Raw genomic sequence first — 8669 nt, 5'->3', positions numbered from 1 at the left:
TCATGATAACCTCACCATTCCCTGGCACAAAGTAGTGCTTAAGGAAAACATTACTTAACAGTATTTTTGTTTGATTTTTTTTAAACTTGAGAACAAGATAGTCTGTGAATTAAATGACTTTTAATCTAGAATTAATTATTTCAGCAAATAGCAAAATTTAATTTTATAAATTTGGAAAAAGTAAAATAAAATGCAAATTAATAACTGATGATGAAACAAGGATGACAAGCTACTTGGCAGACAATTGTGATGAAACTGCAAAGGAGCAAAGCCTGCAAATATGCCTTGTTATATATTATATTATGTTATACACACTGAACTTCTGTAGTCTATTTAAATATTAACCCTTTGTATGTTTTCAAGTTTCCCAGGGGTCCAGTCATCCTGAAGACTCATAGGTTTTGCTGGTTCATTAAACAACTTATGTTTAACATCTTAGACATTGGCTCAGTTTGTCTCACTTCTCATTTCTGACTTCTGCTTACCTTGGAATGAAGGAAGAGAGTATGAGGCAGAAGGAATATGGTGGGTGGCTCAAATGCTGTGATGGAATGTTGATGGAGCAGGATGCATGATGATGAATTCCTAAAACAGATATGGTAATTAAAATTAAACCAGTTGGAAAACTAAAATTTTTTTCCTTTAAAAAATTGGCTTGACTTAGAAAGAAAATTGTCAAAGGTTTACTGGGTTGTTGCTTTTGCAGCCTGAGGGGCAAATGCAGCATTTTCCAATGTATCAGTCACTGCTTTGATATATGGAGGTTGCCATATTTATATGTCCACTTCCCATAAAAGGGAAGTGCATTCAGGCTTCCTAACAAGTAATCCCATGGCCACTAAAAATAGAATCGCCCACTAAATTTGAAGTTATAGCAAAACCTCATAACTGTAATTTTCTTGCATTTTGAATCCAAAACATAACATTGTACCAGTTACTAAGAAGAGAATTAACTCTATCCCTCAATCAAAACCAGGAAAATCCTCAATATAAAACCTCACATAGCCTGAAATTTTATGTGGTTTGTATACATTTTCGAAAGAAATATTTTCAATATATATTTTCCAGGAAAGAAAATGCCCAAAGTGAGAGAGTATGGGGGCTACCTTCTTCTCAGAAATAAAATCAACCCTGTACCTCAGAGCTCAAGGGATTAATTATACAGGAATATAAACTTTCCTGTACACGGATATTGAACAACTTCCTTCCTGAAAATAGATCTGATTCTGGAAAGTGCTGAATGACTTTATCTCTTCAAAGGACTGCATACTGTGGACTGAACATTTTATTCAAAAACAGCAGTAGTCCAGTATGAGCGAAATGTACTTAGACCTAAAACATAAGAATTGGAAAAGGTATGCCAGAGGTTGTTAATTAATTTTTTTTACTTTGTCATAATTCTTCCTTCAATTTTTTATTCTTAATATTCAACTTATTTATAGAAATAGAGAAAGAAATGTGGCCATGTATACATCTATAACAGTCAAACTTTTGAAGTCCAGTTCCTTGAGAAGATTGCTTCACTGCCTCTATTTAAAAAAGCTTGAATATAAAAAGTGGTCCTGCCAGCTGATATCTTAAAAGATTTTTCAGTGCATCTATCAACATTATCTCTTATATTGCCAATGACAAAGAGGGCTGCACGTACCCTCATAAATTCACAGATCTTGTATAACCCAGGCCTCATCAAGTTGCTCACACACATAGGCATACTCATTAAGCAAAGCCAGGTTTTTGGAACTACTACTCATAGCCATGTAATAGAAATATAATAACCCAACCCAAATTTTTACTTCTTTCTTGATCTAACATAAGCCTTATTAAATATCTGTTGCTTTTATAAATAACTCATGCATAAGTTTCTCCCTTCTCCCCTATAATATGCATTAGTAGGGCTCACATGTACATGACAGCCTGTTGAACTGAATGGTATACATTCTATTTATAAAACTTCAAGATCAAAATTTGGCCTTAATGAGGCAAACAAGCTGTGCTTGTTTTTGTATTCTTATTAGTGGTAATGCTTGTATAAATTGTTTTCTTCAATCATTTTAGAGAAGTTGTTTAAAGTATCATGCTAATAATGTAGCCTTAGGTGATTGGGACATTTCAACATTTTAAAATGTTGATTAAATTAGTAAGGGAGAAAAAGAATTTTTAAGAATATGAGCTCATATTCATTACACTAAAGATTATTAAAAGATTGGGAACTCACTAAGGTAAAAATCATTATCTTTGTACAGCAAATTTCATTCATAATAAACAATCTCTCAATCATTAATTCTCTCCACTGTACTTGATTTTCTGCATTGTTCAAACTGAATATACTCTGTAATAAAGCCTTCTGGAAAAAGAAAGTAAAAAGGAATTTAATTTTTTTTTCTATACATTTCACCATGTATTCAATAGATAACTGGATGGTTATAGCAGGAAATAAAAGCAAAAATACTGAGCAAGCAATGTCTTAGTAAAAGCTTTTCTTCTAAGAAAAAGCAGAAGACACAGATGACAGTGATGAGGGGAGGGAGTTATTGCTATTCTCACTGTTTTGATGTCATTACCATGTTATTTCCATTGTTCTGACATAATCACTTGTTTGTTCTAATTGCACCAATCTCAACAGGATGATATTTGTGTCATTCATCAGCATGAATAAATAACTTATGTTTTACTGTGTAATTCATACATGTCAAACATACATACAGTAAAGCTTTTACACGTTATAGCATTAAATGTATGCATTATCCTATTGCAGATAATATTTTTTTAAATGTATTTGACAGATAGATACACTGAAGTGTAGATAATTAGGTATACATGAAAATAGTGGGCATTGCCAGTCATGGAATGAACCTTTTCTTATGCATGGACTATGTTATTCTACTTTTGTCAAGGTTTTAACACACCTTTTTCAGACTGAAGCATTACTTTTTCTCATTTTCTGTGGATCCTCAAGATCAGCAGACCAGAGGGAAGTGTAGGGAGGGGGTGGGCATATGTGTAAAATTGTTTTTTGTACAAGTTCTTTTTCATGGAGGACCTTTCTTGTTGCTGTTATTCAAGCTATGCATTTAGGGGTGCTGTGCTGTCAATTGAGCAGCTGATGGTCTGCTTAGATATCTGCATGATCAGTTGGTGCCCTGAATTAAAAGGTTTGCATTTCTCTAGAATTGCTGGCATAAAGTATAAACCCAAAACCTTAAATAGAGAGGAATATTTTTCACATAATCCTCTCTGTAAATTTTCTACTTCTGCCTGCCAGACACATTAACTAGCGGAAATAAAGTATCAAGTACTGTATCACAGCTATGTATCTTTCTGAGCATTCATGTGTGCATATACCTGCATTTTTTTATTCTCTCTGCCTATATATTCTCTGCATAGTTCATGTACCTGAGCAACAGTCTCCTTCTTTCTGTATACATCAGAAAACAGGAATTCACATGCATCAGACCCATCATAAAATTTTATATTTCAATGATATTATTTCGCTGATGGTCCCTCTACTAAAAATTTTGCTATAAAATAAGCAAAACCAAAAAAGACAGTGCAAGATAGAATGTATTTCAAGTAAAGAAATCTCAAGCAATGAGGGGAGAAATGCAGTTTGAGTTTACAGTGGTCTTTTTAGTAGATGCATACTAGCAATTAATTTGATCTATAGTCTAAGAGGCATTTTATAATTAATTTCTCAGCATTTACCATATACAAGCCATCACTTTAGAGTGCTATGTCATTAACAAAATCCCATTTTTTCATAGAGAATAGGCATACTGATCTACATTTTCCCATGCCGCCTAGCCAGAATGGACTCGAGGGATATTATCTTATTCAGAAAGAACCTTTCAAGGTTGAATAAAAGAAATGGTGCAGGGTCCCTGGGAGAGGGAAGTGATCATCATTTTCACCTTCAACTCTTCTTTGATGTGGCAGAGTCAATTTTTAATCAGCAGCCATCAGACTGGGCTTCATTTCGCCTTACAAAGTCCTATTACTCTGCCACTTTCTGGAAGGAGGTGATAAGGACAATGCTCTTCTTTTTCTCTTCATAGAGCCCCGCATATGATGAGTCCCTTTGGAGAGGTTTGATAAAAAAAAAAAAAAAAAGAGTGAGTACGTAGGGATAAAGGTCACCTCTCTGCCAGAATTAACTCTTCAAGACAACAAACTTTTGATTCCAGTGTATTTGTTTTTAGCAATTCTTCTGTATTCTTCTGTATGTAGTTTTTGTGGTCAGCAGTAACAAGACAAGGGTTAACTCCCATGAAGCTTTTGATCTAAATGCTACTTCAGATTATTGGCCTCCACAGAGGAAAAAAATATAAAATGCAAAAAAAAAACCTTCACAAATAAACACACATACCCCTCCCCCACCAAATACATACCGCAGACACTCGATTTCTCCAGTACTAAATGGATATTTTAAAATGATCAGCACAAAGAAATTATTAAAAACTAAAATACACACATTTTGTCAAAGCATCTCAAAGTTATCCTTTCTTGCAAAAATACACCATGGATCCTTACAGATAAATGACGGAAGAGATATTCCCTACAATCATTGAAATTGAAAAAAAAAAATCCCCCCTCTGGAGGTGTTTTTTATGTTAAATAAACCTAAATTATTTTTTAAACTATGCATTCATGCAGAAAAAAACCCCTCCATAATCTCTTAGTATCATTTATTGTAGTCAGCAGTCTTAATTGCCTCCCTGAAATGGATCAGAGTTCTGGGAATTACACACGAAAATGATGTTACTGCTCTCCAGTCTTCACATTCCTTGATATAATCTCATTAAAAATATCAAGCCTCTAGGTGAGGGAATACATATGGATGCTAAATGCATTTTAAGCAGGAGCACCTAAACTGATGACCTAGTTATTACAGAACAAAGCATCTGAAGATGAATTTTAATGCTGAAGTAAAGCAGTTTTCTTTTTTTGGTTATTACTACAATTATTAACATGTTTTTGGGCTGAATTTCTTATTGCCCTGGAAAAAAAATTATTATTCTGAATCAATCAAAACAGCGAAATGAGATTTTTGGCATAACATAAACTCTTATTTTGCAGTAGACCACACCAGTTAAAAAAAAAAAAAAACAACAAGAAAAAAAGAACTCGGTAGTACTCAACAGTTTTATTAGCTATAATTACCATAAATAGATGGAAAAAGACGTACAGCAAATTTCAATTTTTGTCTTTTTGCCTGAAAAATTTTAACTCTGTTAAAAAAAAACCAAAAAACACACTAGTGGAAACAGACATATCTCCCAGCCAAATAAATGGCTAAAAGGGCGAAAGTTATGCTAGATTCCACATATGAAATAAATCAATTTTAGAGAAGTGGATTTCCTTTTATAAACTTAAAAGAATAATTCTGTAAGAACTGTGTATAAAGCCTGGAATATCATATGTGCTCTGTGATCTGATGTGTTGCAAAAAAGAATAATTTTGACTTTGGTGCAGATTAATAGAGGCATTATATGGACTGGGTTTCAAAACAAGTAGCTTAAAAATGTCTGAAATATTTCATTATTTTCAATATCAGTCTTATCAGGTCAGCTATGTGTGAGTCCTGTGGATTACACCCAAGACACAGAACAATATAAATTAATTTAATGAAAGAATGATTGCTATGTGACACTGTGCTTCAGAAAAAAATGGTCATAAACACTTTCATAGTAATTGAAATAGATTAAAAAAAAAAAACAAACAAAACAGTAACCTTCCTGCATGTGAGGTAGTAGTGTTATTTTGCATATGATAAACTCAGATTTCAGAGGTTTATAAGCCAAGTACTGAAATTTGTTTTTCAGGAAAAAAACCCACAAAAATAATAATAAAGAACCTTTTCTCCCCCTTCTTTAGTAGTATTATTAGTCTGTAGTCAGAAATGGCCTGCTTGGGGGATTGGTGACACAAGATAGTGAATTTCATGTCATGGCTGCCAGTTCAGATCTGTCATGTGTACATGAGAATAATTATCCTCTGACGGCTGTTGAGTGACTTGTGTTATAAGTAGCAGTATCACAAGGAGTGATTGTGGGCACAGTAGTGGAAGTCTTGGCAGGGAAGGCTAAGGATTACATGAGAAAGAACACTGAATTTTCTTTTTGCTTTCAGGAGCTGTTCCTCCCAGATAGGCTGTTTGCAGAAGCTTCCAGACTTACATCTTGGAGAGGATCTTTTAGTGTTATAGCACTATAACTGAAGTCTTCCCTCACCTGAGAACTTTTAATAAAGTCTCTCACTTCATCTTAAAAAAGGGTCAAACTTCACCTGAATTGAATGGATTGGAAATTATTATTCTGCCTAGACCTAATAAATATTTTGCTGCATTTTCACATACACAGATCTCTTCCTGCGCTTGGATAAATCACATGAGAGGTTAGGATAGACTTCAGAGAGAGCCACCTGAGAAGGATTAGTTATGGCAGTCATAGGAGTTGAGATGATAATTTTTCCCTAACACTTGGCTGTGTGCACATTTTTTCAACTTTTAAGTTTTATTTTTGTCCTATTTTTTAAGCTTTAGTTTAAAATTTTAAGGACTACAAAGATGGAATATTGATAGAAAGTCTTCTTAAAGAACAAGTTCACCAGACTTGCCAGAAGGCAGACTTTTGATATAACATTCCTTATACATAACTTTGTGATTTTGAGTTTCTGTCATGGTTTCCTCTCAAAAGTGTAGGTGAGTATAGCTCAGTGGGATCTGATACTCAGGACAAGATTCAAGTATTTGGTAGGTGACATATGGAATTCAGAGTAAACTAATAACTAAGATAATTGCAATATTTCTGGTCATTAAGACACCTTCTGCTCATGAGCCAAATGTGGTGCAGATTGTCTGTAATACATGCCTGATACTTGAGGCTTGTTGCCTTCTGCTGTGTCTGAAGATTGGATCTGCCCATTAGCTCTGCAGACACAACCATCTAAAGCACTCCTTACATGCTTGAAGGACACTGACCAGATGTAGGAGACAGAGGTAAGTGCAATGGTCACTCAGCTGCTCTTCAGATTCTTTCTCACGAAATGTAAATTATTTTAAAGTTCTTCATAGACACAGTCTGAGGAGGTCTAAATCCAGTTTAATTTGTAGTCCAAGACTCCAGGCACAATCTTTTTGCTGCTGCTGTATCATTGGAAAAGGCACTGCTTTGGAAAGCTGTCAGGCAAAAGCATCTTCATAGATGCTCACACACTTCCTTCACATATTTCTGTCACAATTCAGCTGGTAAATTCTTCTAAATTAAATACTTAATCGAGACCATTTTGATTTAGGTAGATGAGAAAGCTATTACAAGAACAATGGATCTGGAAAAAAAATGTTTGGTAAGGTAGAGTGAAGTCATAAATTATTTATAAATTATAACCTTTCCCCCATGGCACAGATGCAAAAAGAATTGTATATTTATCCACTATGGAAAAGACTTGAAGATTTGTCAGAAGAAAAGCAAAGCAAGAATAACTGAGGTAGCCAGTATTCTCAGGAAATAGATAAACTTCTAAATTACATATAAGGCTGTCATTTAAAACTCCTATAATGTAAAGTGATAACCTTTGAATGTTAAAAAAGCATGAATGGTGATTTCAGAATATTCAGTGAAGTGTCTATCATGCAACTTTGAAACTAAAAATCTTTTCAAATAAAATTTATGTGAAAATCAAGGCTTATTTTAAAAGAATGTTGTTCAGGTTGAAGAATACCCAAAATTTAGAAAATTTAGGTAACTTGTGCATATGTGGAATAACATGCAAACCCAAATGACAGGATCACATATTTAAACCACTCTCAGTGGCCTTATTTTATCTGTGTCCAAGACAATCCCTGAGAATGAGCCTCTTCAACATTTTTATTCTCACTGCTATTGATTGACAGCAGCCCTTATTGAATGTGCACTGCCCACATTCTGTTCTGTGGTCACAAAGGCTGACTTCCACAAAGATTTTTCTGTGACCACTCACTAATGTTCTATACACCTAACTCAAAATGTTAGCCAATGTGCTCCCTCTGATCATAAACCATGAGAATTTCAGTACTGAGTGTCTTCATCTATTTTGGTCAAAAATAAATATACCAAATTATCTGAAAACCTGGGGAAAAGAAATTAAAGCCAGAAATACATAGTAATTTTAGAAGGCCAATTTAAAACCTCAGAACCTGATTTTTGAAGCTCTTCACCATTGCATTGCACTTTATAAATATGGTACACAGACCCACCATTTAATCAGTACTGTAGATTACATACTAAGGATTTTTCTCATTGAAATGAAGGATACCTAACTTTGGATAACCTGAAAACTTGGTTAATTAATTTGGCTAACCCTATATAGCAATTTGAAAGTGTTTCTTCTTGTCCATAGCATCTTTGTGAGAGAAACGGGGCAAACACCAAACTCAAGGTAGGATTTAGTTACTGTTTCCATGGGGGAACACTTCCCTTCTTACTGGAGTTACTGGGGTTTATTTAAGTACCAAATTGATTAGAGCTGTTGTACCATTTGCTAGTCTTACACACTTGATAATGCACTCTGGCTCAATTATAATCCCAAGGTCTTGACTTCCCATCCACACAAGGAAGATGCTGATTGTGTCAGTTTGTGCTCTGAAGCTTCTCACCATTCCAATCTTAGATGCTACCAATAAAGATCTTTTGGTG

The sequence above is a fragment of the Zonotrichia leucophrys genome, chromosome 2, assembly GCF_028769735.1.
Source record: "Zonotrichia leucophrys gambelii isolate GWCS_2022_RI chromosome 2, RI_Zleu_2.0, whole genome shotgun sequence".
Lineage (NCBI taxonomy): Eukaryota > Metazoa > Chordata > Aves > Passeriformes > Passerellidae > Zonotrichia > Zonotrichia leucophrys.
This window is presented reverse-complemented; position numbering follows the sequence as displayed.